The sequence below is a fragment of the Athene noctua genome, chromosome 2, assembly GCF_965140245.1.
Source record: "Athene noctua chromosome 2, bAthNoc1.hap1.1, whole genome shotgun sequence".
Classification (NCBI taxonomy): Eukaryota; Metazoa; Chordata; class Aves; order Strigiformes; family Strigidae; genus Athene; species Athene noctua.
In genome coordinates, this window is record NC_134038.1 from 157,455,874 (window position 1) to 157,475,869 (window position 19,996).

Here is a 19,996-nt window from a genome sequence, read left to right on the forward strand (position 1 = left end):
GGGACAAAATCTTCTAATTTTGTATTTCTAATGAGATGCAGTCAGAGGAAAGGAGAGAGGTGCTTCCCCCAGAGCATTTCTTCAAGTGAGTTCTCTTGAGGTTTTAGGTACAAGGATGACACACGCACCTTTTAATAGGCCACATCTTCCCTCGGGTAGGATCCGTAAATAGCATTCCTGAAAAGCGAGAAGCCAAAGAACCAACAGGTGGCTGAGGCCGGTGCCTTCCTTTGGAGCTGTGGTCTTCTTTAACCTGGGCATGATGGTGTTTCATCAGAGAGCACGGCAGTCACACACCAGGTGCTCGAGTTACACTCGGCGGGATCCGAAGAACTAACCAAAGACCAAGAAGCAGACAAAATGAGAGCTTCAAGGCAATTGCACTAAACTAATCACGAGCTCCCAGAGGTGGGAGCCAGTGCTAAAGGAGATTACCTCCATTTTCAAAGGCTCTGCCGTCTGTGCTGGCAATATTCACAATTGCTACTGCGTTTCCTGAAGGCTCTCCTTCTCTTTTGGCGTTACTCAGCGTGGTGGGAATTGTATTGCCATCACCCGGAAAGGCAAGAGAAAGAAGGGTTTAGCTGCTTGTGGGTAAGCACAGGGAACGGCACTGCCATTCTCACTGCTGAGCATCAGGGGGTAAATAAAATAACTGAATGCATTTGGACTGGGCTACCCAGAAAGAACAAGTTTTTCATCTTGTTTTCCAGCCAGGATGTCAGCTCTTGAAGAACAGTGCAACAGTTCTGTTTGCTTTTTCCCTTTGAGGAATTCATACTTCAAACCCCAGAGCAAAACCAAGTTACCAGCAAAGGGGTCAAAGGGAGGGCGATCAAACTGATTCTTCTCATCTTTATGTCTGTACAGAACCGAGAAGAAAGTCTTCTTTCGACTCTGCAGGACCACCAATTTCGGCGTACATCGTCTCCTGTGCCTTCCCTGCCAAGCCAGCGCCAAAGTTCACGGAAGTTACAGGTGGGCTCCTGCTTACATTGATCTCTTAAAATGCCTCAAACGTGCCTGTCTGGATTGTGCTGCTTTCCATCGGTCCCTGCAGCTGAAAACTCACTTATTTATGCCTGAATATGGGCAGGGGTCAATCTGATCCAGCATCATTTTCACCAACAGACTGATTGCCTCAGGATCCACAGACAGAAACGTGAAGCTTTAGAAAGCTTTACAACTGGTCAGACACAATAGTCACCAACACTAATTTAGCACCTTCCGAGCAGAAAGCAGTCCTCTGCCCCACAAACGGCGACAGATGCAGGAAATGGGCCACGGGGCACAAATATACTGATCCCCACTTTTTACAGCCTCTTTGATCTCTTCAGCAAACTCCTGCTATCAATTTAAAGGTAGCATACATTTTTGCAAATTAACGCAACACCCGAGTATTAATAAGATTCATTTTTAAGCCCGTTTGACAGAACAGGGGTAGTCCTTAGGCAGCGTACTCGGGTGCAAAACCAACCGCCCGGCACAAAACCACAAAGCTGCCTTGTGCCTGGTGCTTTCTTCACAAGCAGGGATAAAACAGGAGGCCGGCTTAGGCACTCCTTTCCTCTAAAAGCAACTGATGCCTTGGGGCAGACTTTCAACACAGGAACATCCCCTTTGTTCGAGTCAAGGATGTCCCCCACGGCGGGATCGCCTCACTGCGAAGGTCCCGTGAGCCCCCTGGGAACGCCACCAGTTTACAGATGATCTTTAAACGACCACAGAGGGAGTCTGGATTGAATACTAGCTGCTATTTCAGAGGTGGTGTGGGATCCACCCCATGCACTCCCTCCTTGGTCCTTCAGCTAACCTCACACTGAATTCACCTCTCAGGCTCAGAGAGCCTTTCCTGCCATTGCAGCTGTCATTAAGAAACAATGTCTATGTGTTTTCTACAGACAGATCCACATCAGGAGCCTCTACCTCAACCCCTGGGAGCAAAAGAAATCCAGAGGGAAAAACGAGCTCTCCCTTGAAAACCACCCTTCAGGTAACTGCTTGATACAATTCCCTCTTTCCAGTGAAAGCACCAGGCCCCTGCCCGCCTCTGTTTCAGACACCCCCCAGGCGGCCCCGCTGTCAGTGCTGCCCCGAGCTGACCCAGGGCACTTCCACACGCAGCATTAGGCCATTCTGACTCCGGTCGGAGATGCAAATCCTGCTGAGGCACCACAGGGATGCAAAGCACCTCAACCCACCTTCGGGAATCCCTCAACAGCCTTGCCACCATTTCTGCTTGCTTTGTGCAACCACCACCTGCTGCTCAAGCAGCTGCTTGGGAAGGTTTTAGAGGAAAAAGACTTGAATGGAACCTTTGGAAACGAGGGTCAATTAGATTAGGATGACATTTTTTTTTTCCCCCCTTGCTTTTACAAGCGTTCAAAGTGTACTTCTGAAAAGGTTTCTGAGAGAGCGAGCATGTTGTTTCCTTCTAGGAAATGACGCACACATAACGTTCTGTCTCTCTCTTTTGACCGCAGAGCCACCAAGACGTCCAGGTCCATAGGAAAGGAGACCGCCAGCCTCCACGCGGGAAAGCCAAGAAGCGAGGGCCGCAGTTTACAAGAACAGGAGAATCGGCAACCGGAAAACCCAAAGAAGATTATCTTACCAAGTCCGAAAAATCATGTCTACCCTAGAACGTTCAAAACTTCCCAACAGCCTTCAGTAAATGGACTACATTTAAATCAGTCAGGAAAATCGGAGAGAGGAAATTATTTTTACAGACTCTGTTTGAATAACGCAGAATTCCTTGTATGAATAAATATGTTGGCTTCACTTAGCAGTTTCAGAGAGCTTTTCATGTAAGCAGCAATAACGATGCATTCTAGAAAGTAGCTGGTTTGGTGCCAAAGCCAGATTTCTAGACGCTTTAGCTGTCTGCCAGACGTCTGGGGGCTCAGTCTGAGCTTCCTCCTGAGATTCTGACCTTTGAGCAGGGCAGCAGAACCGTGTTACGAACCAAACGAGCTTCACAACCAAACTCCCCGAATGAGCTGAAAGAGGTTTGACACACATTTTGAACTAAAGGAGCAAAGATGGGGGAAAGACCAAGATCAGAGCGAGAGGAAGGCTGAGAAGAAGGCTACTTTAATGTTGCCTTCTGAAGAAACCAACCTCACACCCAGCTGTCACCTAGATGTGATGTCTAGCTTTGTCGCAGGCCTTTCCCCTTTTCGCGTTTACCGGACCTTTGGTCGTTCTTAGAACATCCTCACTTTGGGAGGAGAGCCCTTCAGACTCCTTTCTGTAGCTCTGGGATCCAGCACTTATCCGGGTGGCACTTGTCACTGGGAACGTCCAAGTCTTTTTCTTCCTTGGAGCTTTCTCCTCACTGTGACTGTTTAGAACATGGGGATGGATCAGATCCCTTCCAGGGTGCCTTCGAGCTGAAATGATTCTATCCTTCTCCCAGAAATACAGCTCTCATACAGCTCTCTACCCTACTTTACAGAGAGTATCTGGCAGAAACCTCAGGTGGTCATGATGTCCTTTTTCTTCTCTTTAGAAATCTAATGGGGACGGTTCAGTCTGAGGAGGAGAAGGCTGAGGGCAGACCTCAGCACTCTCTACAACTCCCTGAAAGGACAGTGGAGAGAGCCTGGTGCTGGTCTCTTCTCACAGGTCATTAGCGACAGAACAAGAGGGAATGGCTTTCAACTGCAACAGGGAGGTTTACACTGGACATTCGGAGAAAAGGGTTCCCAGAAAGAGAGCTCAGACAGGGGAATAGGCTGCCCAGGGAAGGGCTGGAGTCACCATCCCTGGAGGTGTTGAAGGGTCGTTTGGATGAGACCTCGGGGGCTATGGTGCAGGGGAGAACTTTGCACCATAGTGGGGCTGAGGGTTGGACTCGATGATCCCAAGGGGTTTTTTCAACCTGAACGGTTCTGGGATCCTGTGAAATTTAGAGAGGCTATAGGGATTGTAAACAGGCGTGCAGTTAGGTCTCGCTTTCCTTAACTGAGAGAAGAATAGAAACGTCTATAGAGTATCTGCTTTAGCCGAGAGTTAGAACATGTCAAAAAAACAGAGAGAAACACCTTTTTGAAAGCAAGGACACTAAGCGTCTCAAAAATGTTTCCTCCCCTCGAACTAGACACCGCCCTTTCCACCTGTGGGACCCGACGCCTTGCGGCAACACCTTCTATGTCGTCTGCCTGAGGCAATTTACAATCTGACCCAGAGGGATGCTGTGCCCAGTTAGATAAGGCCCGGCCTAGCCCTTATCTAAGAGTGCAGCAACAAGTTCTCAGGTGAACATCCCTTCTGTCTCACAGTGGAAATGAGGAATCGAGATGGCTTCTTTGGGAAAATCCTCTAAGAGCTCAAAGGACCAAAACGGGGTGACTTTTCCACCGACGGGAGGTGCAGGGGGTGCTGGGCCAGAGTCGCAGGCCCATTCGCTGCCGCACAACTTGGGGCTCCTCCCAGCATCTGAATGGCTGTAGCACGAGCTACACTGTCCTCCTTGCCTTTTAAATGGCATCTCAGAAAACCAGCATCCGAAAAGACGCTTTATACAAGCCCAGTGCCTTTCCAAACCGGGATCATGGAGAACTAGCACCTCCTGAGGCAATTGCACCCACCACCCTCCCCCGAAAAGCCACCCCAACAAGCCAAAGCCCGAAGGAAATCATTTTCTAGCGTCTTAGCGTGCCGACATGCCCAGCACAGGATCGGCCTGCGCGAGAGGCCCAGCTCAAGGGAAAGACACCCACCGTGGCGTCTGCAGAGTTGTTTCTCCCGCAGATTCTCGCTCCTCTCTCCGGCTGCTGCTGCCCAGCAGTTTTCCCCCCTTCTCAAATATCTTATCCCAGAAGCGCTCCCACCGGCGCTGATGGGCGCAGCCCTGGCCGGCAGCGGGTCCATCTTGGAGCTGCCTGGCATTGCCTCTGCCGGACGCGGGGGAAGCTTCAGGCCCCTTCTCACAGAAGCCGCCCCTGTAGCCCCTCCGCTACCAAAACCGTGTCCCGCAAACACCACACGCAGTTAATTCTTCCTGACCGTACCTTCTCCTGTGCCTCCTTCAGGCACAGCTGACCAGCTACAAAGAGCCCCTGTGTGGAAAGCTCTCGGCAGGGTTAACACATCCTGCCCGTGGATGCTGCTGCCCACTGACAGTTCATCGTTCGTGGCCGTCACCTGCTTTCCCAAATTCTCCTCCTATGCTATGAACCACTAGGCTCTGTCTTGAATTCTGCCTTTGATCTCCCTCCCTTCTCTTGGGCTCCATCTCTAGCGTATTACTCTTTCACCTCTCTTTGGAGGCTGTGGAGCCTTTCCCTTTCTGCCCTTGCTTTGACTTCTTACTCCTAAGTTCCCAGGTTTCGCCCTAACAGTGCTCTCAAGCGTTCATCTCCCAGTCACTGATGGCAGGCAGCGGGGTAAATGGGACCCCACGTCCTGAGGAGAACAGGATGCCTCACCGTGTTCCAACGCTAAAACTCCATTTCCCCCCCCCCCCCCTCGCTACTTTTTGTGCAGGGGCAGCCTAGCCCCTGAACGGGACCACAGGTCTTCATTAGGGACACAGGTGCACGCTCTTCTTTCTGCTTTAGCCCTGCCAGTGGACATCGCAGAAGCAAGAAGCAGCTCTGCACCCCAGCAGGGGAAGCAGCTAACAGCTAACCGCGCACTGACAGGGAACAGCAACTTTCTCAATCCAAAGAGGGAGGGAGAGTACGAGAAACACGGGGTAAAAGGATTTGGGTTAAAGAAAGAGTCAGAGAAGACCGTTTGCCTCGGTGGTATCAAAGATTTGTTTCCAAGACACTGTGAGTTCCTACAGCAAGAAGTGGGGCACTATTTAAGCCCCGCCAAATGGGTTTGTTCCCTTTGACGGTAAAGAAGCACCAGAACGGGAGACCCTCTGACAGGCTCCGGTTTTCCCGACTTTATTGGGGAGCAAGGGAGAAAAAGGAAGGGGTTCCAGCTGGACAGGTTACAGAGCGCCATGCTGTTGACGGCACGCGCTGGAGGTGCCCTTGGCAACCGCTGGAGGGTAACATTCTAAAGCCCCTAGCAACTGCCTTCGCTGGTTCCACGAGCCTGCAGAAGGTACCACCTCCTCCCTTCAAGCCCCTTTCACTGCTGGCTGGAGTTTCTGTTTCAAGAAAGAAGCAGACATCAGCTTCCAGAGGTGCAGTTTTTGAGAGGAGCTACTGCTTTCACAGGATAAGATCGCCTGCCGTTAGGAGCACAGACCAGAAGCAGCCTCAGCGGGGAAAATGGGCACACTTGGGAATGACCCCTACTTCCGCTTTCATCCCCCCTACGCACAGGTAAATGCTGTAGATTTTACAGGGCCTTGTAACCTGGATTCTCTGGACAGACCGTGCTGAAAGGGAGCCTTACTGTCTCCAGTCTGAAGTTGCTATGACCCCTCTCTCTGGGTCATGGCAGCACCTGTCCATCAAACTGCTGATTTTTGCAAGTGCAAAGAGCTAACATCATCTAAACTACAGACAATTTCTCCTGTGAGCTGGGTTCAGATACTCAAGGAAGACGTAAAAGTTAAAAATCGTGCATAGAGATCACCCAGCGCTTTCTTAGCGAATTGACATGACGCTGATTCTGAGAAAAACTGGCATGTTGAGAGCTTCTGCTCACAGCAACTGCCTGGATCCCCGTAAAGTCACTTACTTCAGAGAAAGACCTTCCAAACGGGTCCGTCCGCCAAAGAAATACTATTCTATTCCACCGAGTAAAAACCCAAGGGTGGGTGTAGGGCTCTTGGTTATTGCGTCCGCTTCGGCCTCGGGGATTGAGGCGTTCACGCCTGGGAGATGGGCTTTGGCCCCAGACCCCAGCCTGTCTCAGGGCATGGCCCGCTTGTGCTGCCTACAGTCCAAAAGCGGCGGGTTGGGGAGATGCTGCTCCTAGACCCAGCTGTTCATGCCTGCACCCAAGTGAAACTTACCTTCAAGTACACAAGGATCTTCAAGCGGGACTTTGCTTTCCTTCAAAAAACCACACAGAAACTCATTCAGAATTTACCCTCAACCTGGCATTTTCAGCTCTCAGCTGGGATGAAGCTCAGCACACCACCTACTAAACCATTTAGGCCATTTTTATTGTGCCATTTACAACACCTGAAAACTCCTTTCTCCTGCAGCAAAAGTACCACAACATCTCCTGTTTCTGGGAAAAACAACCCCGAGGCTGCCTGAGGATCAGCTGTGCCTTCCATCACAGCAAACCCCGATACATCAACGGACTTTTTTTGCCACCTACTAACAGTGAGTAGAAAGATCTTACCAACCATTTGTTCGCTCGACTAAGGACATACGCAAAAATGTCCTTCCAGTGCTGCCAGAACCTAGAGTAAGGTCAAGAAATGCACCCTGGCAAATCAGTCAGCTAAGATCTGCTATCGCAGCAAGGACAAGGCAAGGCACAACCTCTCTGTGTAAAGAGGCCTTCAGTGTCAGAAGGACTGCAGAACTGTACCTGCTGCTCTCAACCCTCATCTGACATTCTAGTTCCCTCCTAACAAAACAAACAAACACCACGTTCTCTTCTGCAGATGCCCCACTGCAACAGGCTGCCCACCATCCAGGCCCTCATCAGCAACCCCACAGAAACCAACACAAGACTCGACTGCCAATTCACCCGCCGCTCATCATAAACCTCGAGGATGATGAGGACGACGAAGACGACGAGGAAGAGGAGGAGAACTGTAAACAAGTTTTTTTCTTTCTTTTACAAGGAAGTAGAAGGGGGGGGCGGGGGGGGGTGGGTGTGTTTGACACCTCAGAGCTCATTTATTCGAATAACGGTGACAATTGTAGAAAAGAGCTGTTGACAGGTTTTTGAAAGAGTTTCCAGCTAATCCCCAAGTTACTGGAACCGGCAGTCACCAGGTGGGAGCGAGGCAACATTCCCTAACTCCTGGGCAATGCCTGGCTGTATAGTTCAACAGCGGGATAATTCCTCTTTTTCCCATTAAATAGAGCTGAAGTCACAGGTTTGTTCACCAAAGACAGTGCTCTGACTTCCACTTAAATAATCCCTTCAACTGCTTTCCTCAACTCTGTAGGCAGTCTCATGTTATTGCAGAAAGTTATCCTTAAATCCAGCAAAGAGAATCCATACAACACTCTCCGCAGAAGCTGAATGTCTGTGTCTGTGTTTTTATACGTACAGAGAGAGATTCAGGTTTTCGTTTTTTAAAATGTAGTTCAACTGTTGGATGTATCTCCCTCGGAGATGCCCGATTCACAGGGAAGGAACGAATTGCACGTTCCCGGAGAGCGGGAGCGCGACCTACTCTCACGTGCGCACTCCGCAAACCGCTGTGCTCCTTCCTTCCCGGGCAGCCCCAAGCTGCTCGTCACTTTCCCCTGCCCTTCAGACTGGCTGGCAGGGCTGCCTGTTCAGGCTTCCTAACTCGCTTCCAGCCCCAGGAACCTCAACAATACAAGAAGCAGGGCTTTGCTCATCTTAGCAGCCTTACCTGAGACAGCCAAGGAGCACTCCCTTCGCCAGCTCCGCTGGCAGACACTGCCCGAGAGGAACTCTGCGCAGAGGGTTTCTGACAAGCGCTCCCTGCTGACATGTTTCATCACAACATTTCCTTTGGGGGGGGGAAAAGAAGGATCATGAGTATTGAAGATGGCTTGGCATCAGTTTACATCAACCAACGTTTGCTTCTTAATAGGTGTCGTGACTGCAAGTCCACTGCGCTTGCAAATACCTCACAGCAAGGAATCCACTTTCTGGCCAGAAGCAGAGCTTGCAGCCAGAAAAAAAGAAGGGCTCTGACCAAAGTGAAATTCCTTATGGTGGCTGGTTATGAAGAATTGCCAAAGGTCTTTGTAGAGCTGTCTAGTAACCCTTGAAAAATATTTCCTACAGATGTTCCTGACCAGGTGCCCAAGACTGCTGAAGAGATCGAAGAGGAAAGGGCAATAAAGGAAATATGCTATAAATCTGGTAAATACAAACTTAGTCACTCTTGCCTAAACAGCAGTTCTGACAAGAGAGTGAACTTTGTTGGGTTTTTTTTTCCCTCCTGGGCTGTGTCTAGGAGAGTATTACAGGATTCAGCCCCCTCGTGAACACCCCTCAACAACAACCGTGTCTTCCCCTCGGGAAAAAGAGCTGTCCCCCGTGGAAGCTACCCTCCCGGACTTGCAGAAAGGCAAGTACTTTTCATCTTCTTGCACAATGGTTACCACTTTTTAAATTACTGTTACAGGGAGAAACTATCACAGAGTTTGCCCCTCCTCCCCACTTTTTAGATTTCGTGTCGATAAAAGACAGGAATTTCCACACACCCCCCAACCCGCCCCCCCCCATCTCTCTCTCTTTCTCTCCTGTCACTGTATCGAGTGTAGGTGGAAAAGGTAGAAATGGGCTATTAATCCTATGTGTACTTTCCCGAGATACAAGGATCGAGATTTGTGTGGCCTAGTTTTAGCCGTCCTAAGGTAGGAACGTAGTTTCCATTCCCCATCAGGCCGTGCAGGCACTCTTACGGGGCTCTTTATTGCATCGTCAGACAGTGCCAAAGAAAGGGCAGACCAGTCCCTTTCCCAGAGGTGCTCTGTGCTCTCTGCTCGCTGGCTTGGGTCTCTAGATGACGAAATGCAGCCACACATCAAGCTTTTCTCCAACTCAACTCAGATTAAATAAATCCCCCCTTCAAGTGCCTTCTAACAGAGAGTAAGAAACCAGTTCCATTTTGGTTGGAATGCTAGGCTTTACCCAACAGAAGGCAGGACAAAGAAATACCAACTCAGAAATATTTACCTCCTCTAGTTTGTTTCTCCTTCATTCCTGAGCAAGTGGCGTGACTGGAAAAAAAACAAAATTCTGTGTTAGATCTTTTACGGGATAAGCAAGAGTATAATTCCATTAGAGGAGAGAGCATTATGTTCTGACTATAAAAACACACCGGACTCACCAGTACATCAGTCATCAGAAACTGCTGCACAGAAATATCACCTGCTACTTTCAACTGGAGGGAGGGGGGGGGGGGGGGGAGGCCGGGAAATCACATTACCGTCAATTTCAGGGACAAAATCTTCTAATTTTGTATTTCTAATGAGATGCAGTCAGAGGAAAGGAGAGAGGTGCTTCCCCCAGAGCATTTCTTCAAGTGAGTTCTCTTGAGGTTTTAGGTACAAGGATGACACACGCACCTTTTAATAGGCCACATCTTCCCTCGGGTAGGATCCGTAAATAGCATTCCTGAAAAGCGAGAAGCCAAAGAACCAACAGGTGGCTGAGGCTGGTGCCTTCCTTTGGAGCTGTGGTCTTCTTTAACCTGGGCATGATGGTGTTTCATCAGAGAGCACGGCAGTCACACACCAGGTGCTCGAGTTACACTCGGCGGGATCCGAAGAACTAACCAAAGACCAAGAAGCAGACAAAATGAGAGCTTCAAGGCAATTGCACTAAACTAATCACGAGCTCCCAGAGGTGGGAGCCAGTGCTAAAGGAGATTACCTCCATTTTCAAAGGCTCTGCCGTCTGTGCTGGCAATATTCACAATTGCTACTGCGTTTCCTGAAGGCTCTCCTTCTCTTTTGGCGTTACTCAGCGTGGTGGGAATTGTATTGCCATCACCCGCAAAGGCAAGAGAAAGAAGGGTTTAGCTGCTTGTGGGTAAGCACAGGGAACGGCACTGCCATTCTCACTGCTGAGCATCAGGGGGTAAAAAAAATAACTGAATGCATTTGGACTGGGCTACCCAGAAAGAACAAGTTTTTCATCTTGTTTTCCAGCCAGGATGTCAGCTCTTGAAGAACAGTGCAACAGTTCTGTTTGCTTTTTCCCTTTGAGGAATTCATACTTCAAACCCCAGAGCAAAACCAAGTTACCAGCAAAGGGGTCAAAGGGAGGGCGATCAAACTGATTCTTCTCATCTTTATGTCTGTACAGAACCGAGAAGAAAGTCTTCTTTCGACTCTGCAGGACCACCAATTTCGGCGTACATCGTCTCCTGTGCCTTCCCTGCCAAGCCAGCGCCAAAGTTCACGGAAGTTACAGGTGGGCTCCTGCTTACATTGATCTCTTAAAATGCCTCAAACGTGCCTGTCTGGATTGTGCTGCTTTCCATCGGTCCCTGCAGCTGAAAACTCACTTATTTATGCCTGAATATGGGCAGGGGTCAATCTGATCCAGCATCATTTTCACCAACAGACTGATTGCCTCAGGATCCACAGACAGAAACGTGAAGCTTTAGAAAGCTTTACAACTGGTCAGACACAACAGTCACCAACACTAATTTAGCACCTTCCGAGCAGAAAGCAGTCCTCTGCCCCACAAACGGCGACAGATGCAGGAAATGGGCCACGGGGCACAAATATACTGATCCCCACTTTTTACAGCCTCTTTGATCTCTTCAGCAAACTCCTGCTATCAATTTAAAGGTAGCATACATTTTTGCAAATTAACGCAACACCCGAGTATTAATAAGATTCATTTTTAAGCCCGTTTGACAGAACAGGGGTAGTCCTTAGGCAGCGTACTCGGGTGCAAAACCAACCGCCCGGCACAAAACCACAAAGCTGCCTTGTGCCTGGTGCTTTCTTCACAAGCAGGGATAAAACAGGAGGCCGGCTTAGGCACTCCTTTCCTCTAAAAGCAACTGATGCCTTGGGGCAGACTTTCAACACAGGAACATCCCCTTTGTTCGAGTCAAGGATGTCCCCCACGGCGGGATCGCCTCACTGCGAAGGTCCCGTGAGCCCCCTGGGAACGCCACCAGTTTACAGATGATCTTTAAACGACCACAGAGGGAGTCTGGATTGAATACTAGCTGCTATTTCAGAGGTGGTGTGGGATCCACCCCATGCACTCCCTCCTTGGTCCTTCAGCTAACCTCACACTGAATTCACCTCTCAGGCTCAGAGAGCCTTTCCTGCCATTGCAGCTGTCATTAAGAAACAATGTCTATGTGTTTTCTACAGACAGATCCACATCAGGAGCCTCTACCTCAACCCCTGGGAGCAAAAGAAATCCAGAGGGAAAAACGAGCTCTCCCTTGAAAACCACCCTTCAGGTAACTGCTTGATACAATTCCCTCTTTCCAGTGAAAGCACCAGGCCCCTGCCCGCCTCTGTTTCAGACACCCCCCAGGCGGCCCCGCTGTCAGTGCTGCCCCGAGCTGACCCAGGGCACTTCCACACGCAGCATTAGGCCATTCTGACTCCGGTCGGAGATGCAAATCCTGCTGAGGCACCACAGGGATGCAAAGCACCTCAACCCACCTTCGGGAATCCCTCACCAGCCTTGCCACCATTTCTGCTTGCTTTGTGCAACCACCACCTGCTGCTCAAGCAGCTGCTTGGGAAGGTTTTAGAGGAAAAAGACTTGAATGGAACCTTTGGAAACGAGGGTCAATTAGATTAGGATGACATTTCTTTTTTCCCCCCCTTGCTTTTACAAGCGTTCAAAGTGTAGTTCTGAAAAGGTTTCCGAGAGAGAGAGCATGTTGTTTCCTTCTAGGAAATGACGCACACATAACGTTCTGTCTCTCTCTTTTGACCGCAGAGCCACCAAGACGTCCAGGTCCATAGGAAAGGAGACCGCCAGCCTCCACGCGGGAAAGCCAAGAAGCGAGGGCCGCAGTTTACAAGAACAGGAGAATCGGCAACCGGAAAACCCAAAGAAGATTATCTTACCAAGTCCGAAAAATCATGTCTACCCTAGAACGTTCAAAACTTCCCAACAGCCTTCAGTAAATGGACTACATTTAAATCAGTCAGGAAAATCGGAGAGAGGAAATTATTTTTACAGACTCTGTTTGAATAACGCAGAATTCCTTGTATGAATAAATATGTTGGCTTCACTTAGCAGTTTCAGAGAGCTTTTCATGTAAGCAGCAATAACGATGCATTCTAGAAAGTAGCTGGTTTGGTGCCAAAGCCAGATTTCTAGACGCTTTAGCTGTCTGCCAGACGTCTGGGGGCTCAGTCTGAGCTTCCTCCTGAGATTCTGACCTTTGAGCAGGGCAGCAGAACCGTGTTACGAACCAAACGAGCTTCACAACCAAACTCCCCGAATGAGCTGAAAGAGGTTTGACACACATTTTGAACTAAAGGAGCAAAGATGGGGGAAAGACCAAGATCAGAGCGAGAGGAAGGCTGAGAAGAAGGCTACTTTAATGTTGCCTTCTGAAGAAACCAACCTCACACCCAGCTGTCACCTAGATGTGATGTCTAGCTTTGTCGCAGGCCTTTCCCCTTTTCGCGTTTACCGGACCTTTGGTCGTTCTTAGAACATCCTCACTTTGGGAGGAGAGCCCTTCAGACTCCTTTCTGTAGCTCTGGGATCCAGCACTTATCCGGGTGGCACTTGTCACTGGGAACGTCCAAGTCTTTTTCTTCCTTGGAGCTTTCTCCTCACTGTGACTGTTTAGAACATGGGGATGGATCAGATCCCTTCCAGGGTGCCTTCGAGCTGAAATGATTCTATCCTTCTCCCAGAAATACAGCTCTCATATAGCTCTCTACCCTACTTTACAGAGAGTATCTGGCAGAAACCTCAGGTGGTCATGATGTCCTTTTTCTTCTCTTTAGAAATCTAATGGGGACGGTTCAGTCTGAGGAGGAGAAGGCTGAGGGCAGACCTCAGCACTCTCTACAACTCCCTGAAAGGACAGTGGAGAGAGCCTGGTGCTGGTCTCTTCTCACAGGTCATTAGCGACAGAACAAGAGGGAATGGCTTTCAACTGCAACAGGGAGGTTTACACTGGACATTTGGAGAAAAGGGTTCCCAGAAAGAGAGCTCAGACAGGGGAATAGGCTGCCCAGGGAAGGGCTGGAGTCACCATCCCTGGAGGTGTTGAAGGGTCGTTTGGATGAGACCTCGGGGGCTATGGTGCAGGGGAGAACTTTGCACCATAGTGGGGCTGAGGGTTGGACTCGATGATCCCAAGGGGTTTTTTCAACCTGAACGGTTCTGGGATCCTGTGAAATTTAGAGAGGCTATAGGGATTGTAAACAGGCGTGCAGTTAGGTCTCGCTTTCCTTAACTGAGAGAAGAATAGAAACGTCTATAGAGTATCTGCTTTAGCCGAGAGTTAGAACATGTCAAAAAAACAGAGAGAAACACCTTTTTGAAAGCAAGGACACTAAGCGTCTCAAAAATGTTTCCTCCCCTCGAACTAGACACCGCCCTTTCCACCTGTGGGACCCGACGCCTTGCGGCAACACCTTCTATGTCGTCTGCCTGAGGCAATTTACAATCTGACCCAGAGGGATGCTGTGCCCAGTTAGATAAGGCCCGGCCTAGCCCTTATCTAAGAGTGCAGCAACAAGTTCTCAGGTGAACATCCCTTCTGTCTCACAGTGGAAATGAGGAATCGAGATGGCTTCTTTGGGAAAATCCTCTAAGAGCTCAAAGGACCAAAACGGGGTGACTTTTCCACCGACGGGAGGTGCAGGGGGTGCTGGGCCAGAGTCGCAGGCCCATTCGCTGCCGCACAACTTGGGGCTCCTCCCAGCATCTGAATGGCTGTAGCACGAGCTACACTGTCCTCCTTGCCTTTTAAATGGCATCTCAGAAAACCAGCATCCGAAAAGACGCTTTATACAAGCCCAGTGCCTTTCCAAACCGGGATCATGGAGAACTAGCACCTCCTGAGGCAATTGCACCCACCACCCTCCCCCGAAAAGCCACCCCAACAAGCCAAAGCCCGAAGGAAATCATTTTCTAGCGTCTTAGCGTGCCGACATGCCCAGCACAGGATCGGCCTGCGCGAGAGGCCCAGCTCAAGGGAAAGACACCCACCGTGGCGTCTGCAGAGTTGTTTCTCCCGCAGATTCTCGCTCCTCTCTCCGGCTGCTGCTGCCCAGCAGTTTTCCCCCCTTCTCAAATATCTTACCCCAGAAGCGCTCCCACCGGCGCTGATGGGCGCAGCCCTGGCCGGCAGCGGGTCCATCTTGGAGCTGCCTGGCATTGCCTCTGCCGGACACGGGGGAAGCTTCAGGCCCCTTCTCACAGAAGCCGCCCCTGTAGCCCCTCCGCTACCAAAACCGTGTCCCGCAAACACCACACGCAGTTAATTCTTCCTGACCGTACCTTCTCCTGTGCCTCCTTCAGGCACAGCTGACCAGCTACAAAGAGCCCCTGTGTGGAAAGCTCTCGGCAGGGTTAACACATCCTGCCCGTGGATGCTGCTGCCCACTGACAGTTCATCGTTCGTGGCCGTCACCTGCTTTCCCAAATTCTCCTCCTATGCTATGAACCACTAGGCTCTGTCTTGAATTCTGCCTTTGATCTCCCTCCCTTCTCTTGGGCTCCATCTCTAGCGTATTACTCTTTCACCTCTCTTTGGAGGCTGTGGAGCCTTTCCCTTTCTGCCCTTGCTTTGACTTCTTACTCCTAAGTTCCCAGGTTTCGCCCTAACAGTGCTCTCAAGCGTTCATCTCCCAGTCACTGATGGCAGGCAGTGGGGTAAATGGGACCCCACGTCCTGAGGAGAACAGGATGCCTCACCGTGTTCCAACGCTAAAACTCCATTTCCCCCCCCCCCCGTCGCTACTTTTTGTGCAGGGGCAGCCTAGCCCCTGAACGGGACCACAGGTCTTCATTAGGGACACAGGTGCACGCTCTTCTTTCTGCTTTAGCCCTGCCAGTGGACATCGCAGAAGCAAGAAGCAGCTCTGCACCCCAGCAGGGGAAGCAGCTAACAGCTAACCGCGCACTGACAGGGAACAGCAACTTTCTCAATCCAAAGAGGGAGGGAGAGTACGAGAAACACGGGGTAAAAGGATTTGGGTTAAAGAAAGAGTCAGAGAAGACCGTTTGCCTCGGTGGTATCAAAGATTTGTTTCCAAGACACTGTGAGTTCCTACAGCAAGAAGTGGGGCACTATTTAAGCCCCGCCAAATGGGTTTCTTCCCTTTGACGGTAAAGAAGCACCAGAACGGGAGACCCTCTGACAGGCTCCGGTTTTCCCGACTTTATTGGGGAGCAAGGGAGAAAAAGGAAGGGGTTCCAGCTGGACAGGTTACAGAGCGCCATGCTGTTGACGGCACGCGCTGGAGGTGCCCTTGGCAACCGCTGGAGGGTAACATTCTAAAGCCCCTAGCAACTGCCTTCGCTGGTTCCACAAGCCTGCAGAAGGTACCACCTCCTCCCTTCAAGCCCCTTTCACTGCTGGCTGGAGTTTCTGTTTCAAGAAAGAAGCAGACATCAGCTTCCAGAGGTGCAGTTTTTGAGAGGAGCTACTGCTTTCACAGGATAAGATCGCCTGCCGTTAGGAGCACAGACCAGAAGCAGCCTCAGCGGGGAAAATGGGCACACTTGGGAATGACCCCTACTTCCGCTTTCATCCCCCCTACGCACAGGTAAATGCTGTAGATTTTACAGGGCCTTGTAACCTGGATTCTCTGGACAGACCGTGCTGAAAGGGAGCCTTACTGTCTCCAGTCTGAAGTTGCTATGACCCCTCTCTCTGGGTCATGGCAGCACCTGTCCATCAAACTGCTGATTTTTGCAAGTGCGAAGAGCTAACATCATCTAAACTACAGACAATTTCTCCTGTGAGCTGGGTTCAGATACTCAAGGAAGACGTAAAAGTTAAAAATCGTGCATAGAGATCACCCAGCGCTTTCTTAGCGAATTGACATGACGCTGATTCTGAGAAAAACTGGCATGTTGAGAGCTTCTGCTCACAGCAACTGCCTGGATCCCCGTAAAGTCACTTACTTCAGAGAAAGACCTTCCAAACGGGTCCGTCCGCCAAAGAAATACTATTCTATTCCACCGAGTAAAAACCCAAGGGTGGGTGTAGGGCTCTTGGTTATTGCGTCCGCTTCGGCCTCGGGGATTGAGGCGTTCACGCCTGGGAGATGGGCTTTGGCCCCAGACCCCAGCCTGTCTCAGGGCATGGCCCGCTTGTGCTGCCTACAGTCCAAAAGCGGCGGGTTGGGGAGATGCTGCTCCTAGACCCAGCTGTTCATGCCTGCACCCGAGTGAAACTTACCTTCAAGTACACAAGGATCTTCAAGCGGGACTTTGCTTTCCTTCAAAAAACCACACAGAAACTCATTCAGAATTTACCCTCAACCTGGCATTTTCAGCTCTCAGCTGGGATGAAGCTCAGCACACCACCTACTAAACCATTTAGGCCATTTTTATTGTGCCATTTACAACACCTGAAAACTCCTTTCTCCTGCAGCAAAAGTACCACAACATCTCCTGTTTCTGGGAAAAACAACCCCGAGGCTGCCTGAGGATCAGCTGTGCCTTCCATCACAGCAAACCCCGATACATCAACGGACTTTTTTTGCCACCTACTAACAGTGAGTAGAAAGATCTTACCAACCATTTGTTCGCTCGACTAAGGACATACGCAAAAATGTCCTTCCAGTGCTGCCAGAACCTAGAGTAAGGTCAAGAAATGCACCCTGGCAAATCAGTCAGCTAAGATCTGCTATCGCAGCAAGGACAAGGCAAGGCACAACCTCTCTGTGTAAAGAGGCCTTCAGTGTCAGAAGGACTGCAGAACTGTACCTGCTGCTCTCAACCCTCATCTGACATTCTAGTTCCCTCCTAACAAAACAAACAAACACCACGTTCTCTTCTGCAGATGCCCCACTGCAACAGGCTGCCCACCATCCAGGCCCTCATCAGCAACCCCACAGAAACCAACACAAGACTCGACTGCCAATTCACCCGCCGCTCATCATAAACCTCGAGGATGATGAGGACGACGAAGACGACGAGGAAGAGGAGGAGAACTGTAAACAAGTTTTTTTCTTTCTTTTACAAGGAAGTAGAAGGGGGGGGCGGGGGGGGGTGGGTGTGTTTGACACCTCAGAGCTCATTTATTCGAATAACCGTGACAATTGTAGAAAAGAGCTGTTGACAGGTTTTTGAAAGAGTTTCCAGCTAATCCCCAAGTTACTGGAACCGGCAGTCACCAGGTGGGAGCGAGGCAACATTCCCTAACTCCTGGGCAATGCCTGGCTGTATAGTTCAACAGCGGGATAATTCCTCTTTTTCCCATTAAATAGAGCTGAAGTCACAGGTTTGTTCACCAAAGACAGTGCTCTGACTTCCACTTAAATAATCCCTTCAACTGCTTTCCTCAACTCTGTAGGCAGTCTCATGTTATTGCAGAAAGTTATCCTTAAATCCAGCAAAGAGAATCCATACAACACTCTCCGCAGAAGCTGAATGTCTGTGTCTGTGTTTTTATACGTACAGAGAGAGATTCAGGTTTTCGTTTTTTAAAATGTAGTTCAACTGTTGGATGTATCTCCCTCGGAGATGCCCGATTCACAGGGAAGGAACGAATTGCACGTTCCCGGAGAGCGGGAGCGCGACCTACTCTCACGTGCGCACTCCGCAAACCGCTGTGCTCCTTCCTTCCCGGGCAGCCCCAAGCTGCTCGTCACTTTCCCCTGCCCTTCAGACTGGCTGGCAGGGCTGCCTGTTCAGGCTTCCTAACTCGCTTCCAGCCCCAGGAACCTCAACAATACAAGAAGCAGGGCTTTGCTCATCTTAGCAGCCTTACCTGAGACAGCCAAGGAGCACTCCCTTCGCCAGCTCCGCTGGCAGACACTGCCCGAGAGGAACTCTGCGCAGAGGGTTTCTGACAAGCGCTCCCTGCTGACATGTTTCATCACAACATTTCCTTTGGGGGGGGGAAAAGAAGGATCATGAGTATTGAAGATGGCTTGGCATCAGTTTACATCAACCAACGTTTGCTTCTTAATAGGTGTCGTGACTGCAAGTCCACTGCGCTTGCAAATACCTCACAGCAAGGAATCCACTTTCTGGCCAGAAGCAGAGCTTGCAGCCAGAAAAAAAGAAGGGCTCTGACCAAAGTGAAATTCCTTATGGTGGCTGGTTATGAAGAATTGCCAAAGGTCTTTGTAGAGCTGTCTAGTAACCCTTGAAAAATATTTCCTACAGATGTTCCTGACCAGGTGCCCAAGACTGCTGAAGAGATCGAAGAGGAAAGGGCAATAAAGGAAATATGCTATAAATCTGGTAAATACAAACTTAGTCACTCTTGCCTAAACAGCAGTTCTGACAAGAGAGTGAACTTTGTTGGGTTTTTTTTTCCCTCCTGGGCTGTGTCTAGGAGAGTATTACAGGATTCAGCCCCCTCGTGAACACCCCTCAACAACAACCGTGTCTTCCCCTCGGGAAAAAGAGCTGTCCCCCGTGGAAGCTACCCTCCCGGACTTGCAGAAAGGCAAGTACTTTTCATCTTCTTGCACAATGGTTACCACTTTTTAAATTACTGTTACAGGGAGAAACTATCACAGAGTTTGCCCCTCCTCCCCACTTTTTAGATTTCGTGTCGATAAAAGACAGGAATTTCCACACACCCCCCAACCCGCCCCCCCCCATCTCTCTCTCTTTCTCTCCTGTCACTGTATCGAGTGTAGGTGGAAAAGGTAGAAATGGGCTATTAATCCTATGTGTACTTTCCCGAGATACAAGGATCGAGATTTGTGTGGCCTAGTTTTAGCCGTCCTAAGGTAGGAACGTAGTTTCCATTCCCCATCAGGCCGTGCAGGCACTCTTACGGGGCTCTTTATTGCATCGTCAGACAGTGCCAAAGAAAGGGCAGACCAGTCCCTTTCCCAGAGGTGCTCTGTGCTCTCTGCTCGCTGGCTTGGGTCTCTAGATGACGAAATGCAGCCACACATCAAGCTTTTCTCCAACTCAACTCAGATTAAATAAATCCCCCCTTCAAGTGCCTTCTAACAGAGAGTAAGAAACCAGTTCCATTTTGGTTGGAATGCTAGGCTTTACCCAACAGAAGGCAGGACAAAGAAATACCAACTCAGAAATATTTACCTCCTCTAGTTTGTTTCTCCTTCATTCCTGAGCAAGTGGCGTGACTGGAAAAAAAACAAAATTCTGTGTTAGATCTTTTACGGGATAAGCAAGAGTATAATTCCATTAGAGGAGAGAGCATTATGTTCTGACTATAAAAACACACCGGACTCACCAGTACATCAGTCATCAGAAACTGCTGCACAGAAATATCACCTGCTACTTTCAACTGGAG

The 19,996-nt window shown here is 49.9% G+C and overlaps 2 long non-coding RNA genes across 2 annotated transcripts; both read right to left on the bottom strand.

Moving 5' to 3' along the window:
- Positions 1–240: 240 nt before the first annotated feature.
- LOC141957167 (uncharacterized) lies at positions 241–9,805 on the bottom strand. Its single transcript, XR_012633075.1, has 3 exons — positions 9,760–9,805; positions 8,462–8,581; positions 241–333 (listed from the first exon to the last, which is right to left on the bottom strand). It is a non-coding gene; the product is annotated as an uncharacterized LOC141957167 (long non-coding RNA).
- A 458-nt stretch (positions 9,806–10,263) lies between these two features.
- Positions 10,264–19,828, bottom strand: LOC141957168 (uncharacterized). Its single transcript, XR_012633076.1, has 3 exons — positions 19,783–19,828; positions 18,485–18,604; positions 10,264–10,356 (listed from the first exon to the last, which is right to left on the bottom strand). It is a non-coding gene; the product is annotated as an uncharacterized LOC141957168 (long non-coding RNA).
- Positions 19,829–19,996: the final 168 nt, after the last annotated feature.